Source organism: Malus sylvestris, chromosome 9, assembly GCF_916048215.2.
Source record: "Malus sylvestris chromosome 9, drMalSylv7.2, whole genome shotgun sequence".
NCBI classification, from domain to species: domain Eukaryota; kingdom Viridiplantae; phylum Streptophyta; class Magnoliopsida; order Rosales; family Rosaceae; genus Malus; species Malus sylvestris.
The window spans coordinates 19,217,210-19,219,679 of record NC_062268.1 but is presented as its reverse complement, the minus strand read 5'-3'; the positions used below and the strand labels follow the sequence as shown (position 1 = coordinate 19,219,679).

Sequence of the window (2,470 nt, the reverse complement as noted above, 5' to 3'; positions counted from 1 at the left end):
TTGGTGGTTCCAACTTGTAGGTGACCCGCGAATTATCACACAGCCTTTATGTGATCGTAACACTTGAGCATACATATTTATACCCAGCATGTCGTACAGGTCACACTAGGTGAGTCCGACTCGTGTGCTTGCCTAGATTGATGAGCTACAGGTCCAATCGTACATGTCATGTTAGGTGATTCCGACTGGCATACTATTTTATATGGTTTCACACCTGGCTTACATTTATTATCGCTAAGATATTATGACATGGCATACTTCAATTTTCGTTGCTCTTGTGCATTGGTTCTCATACCTATGTAGTAGTATTTTCTGGAAACTATACGGGTTTTACAGAAAGGGGTTATTATGTTCGTAAAGATAAATATGTTTTCAACCGCTTTGTTTTTGTTCATTCACCCTTTTGTTTTGCGCCCCTCTCGGTTCTAGGTAGTTGTTTATCTTTGGTGGCTCACGAGGACTACTTGGCGGTTCTGACATTCTACTAAATAAAAGTAGGGATCTTCTCCCTGTTTATATAATTAGTACTTAGTTAGTTCGACTGCACTTTCATTTTACCTATGCTCTAATATGCGTATATATTATACTTGATCATTTTCACACACCTACATATTATCTCTAGTTAAATAAGTTTAGTTTTGGATTTTATTTATTCACATTTTCTTATTATTAGCACTTCTGTTGCGCACTAGGCTACGTCAATCTCACTTGACGCCCAACATGTCTCGACTCCGGTCGGGGTATGTCAAAAAATCATACAAATACATAGGTATTTATAAAGTTTTTAAGTTAAATTTGATGTAAATAATTTTCTTAAATAATTTTATACATTAGATTTAATTTTGAGCCGTCAAATCTTTTTTTACTATTAGATTTGATCTCATTTGATCATAGCCGTTAGATTATAAAGCAAAAAAAAGTTTGAGATATGACAATTTGGTGGGTCCAGAATAATTTAAGTCAGGCTTAAATCCTGGAGGGAATCTAGCCTAGAGATATATTTTCTCCCCATGATTTATTTTAAAGATTTATCCCATGGGTTGGAGATGGTCTTAGTGTAAAAGATAGCTTGTACAAAAAAAAAAAAAAAAGGTTATTAAGGGCCTGTTTGGTATCAAACTTGAGAACGAAACTCAAAATTTTAATTTTTTCTAAAAACACATGTTTTGATTTAAAAATTTTAAACTCAAAACCTTGTTTGGTATGCAATTTCTAAAAACTAATCCAAACAGAAAAAGTAAAACGCCCAGCCCAAGCAATTACCCAACCACTGCATCCCTCCCATCCCCAGCGGCGAAAGACCAATTTCCTGACCACCGCATCCCTCACTTCCCTAGCGGCGACTCCTTTGGCTATTTACCAACTTCTTACTCCAAACTCGAGCTGACAGAGGTTAATAATGTTGGCGGTCTTAAACCTGAGATCCAACGACCATAGGGAAGATGTGGTGGCTATGGTGGATGCAAGTGAGAAGAGATAATATTGAAGAGGCAACAGAGAAGTGAGGATTGAAGAGGCGGGAGAGATCGATTTGTCTTGGCCGAAGGAAGAAGGATAGAGGTGGTGGCTATGGTGGATATAAGCGGGAAGGGATTGGAAAAGCAATAGAGATAAGAGGATTGAAGAGGCAAGAGGGAAGTGAGTACATCGAATGGGAGAGAGGGGAGAAAGGGAGAGAGACGAGAGTGATAATCCATAAAATAAAAAGTTTAAAAACACACTTTTTTGTGTTTTCAACCAATAGCCATTGTTTTCAGATATTTTTGAGTTATGGTTTTAAGAATTGTATTCAAATCTACTATCAAACAAAGATTTTAAATTTGTACTCAAAACTTGTTTTTGAGTTAAAAACATTGGATTCAAATCAAATACCAAATAGGCCCTAAAACTTCAAAAATCTAATTGTGTACTCCAATTTTTTATATTAGAAATAAAAGTACTCTAATAATTCCAAAAAGCAAAGTATACATTTAATTTTACATAAACCAATAAGCTAGTGTACGATATAAAGTAAATTAACAATTTAGACTGCATCTTACAAAAGGCGCCCATGGCCTAATGGATAAGGCGCTTGACTTCTAATCAAGCGATTGTGGGTTCGAGTCCCACTGGGCGTGCAGCATTATCTTTTTTTTGCTACATTTTCTTATGCTTCCCTTTTCCTTTTATGTCTCTCTCTGCATAATGTGTTTTGCAAACTACAGTTGACTGCCGTAGACTGCGTGGAGAGCCTTCCCCATCAGCCGCCTTGCTTCCATGTTCCACTCCGTACGGCGGAACTAGGTCAGGAGACAAGCAAATTGAGCAGCGCATGCGGCTATAGCTCTGGCCAACAATTACTCACGACCAGTCGCATTTGCTTTCAACACAAGGGCTTCACGCCACCCTCCCTCTCCAGGCCGATGGTCAGGACGAGGAATTTGTTTTTTCCTCTTATGCAATGCCGGTTTTGAGGGGGAGTGACTTTTGG

General features: G+C 38.0%; 1 non-coding gene across 1 annotated transcript; it reads left to right on the top strand.

The window, feature by feature from the left end:
• Positions 1-2,044: 2,044 nt before the first annotated feature.
• On the top strand, positions 2,045-2,117 carry TRNAR-UCU (transfer RNA arginine (anticodon UCU)). The gene has a single exon. It is a non-coding gene; the product is annotated as a tRNA-Arg (tRNA).
• Positions 2,118-2,470: the final 353 nt, after the last annotated feature.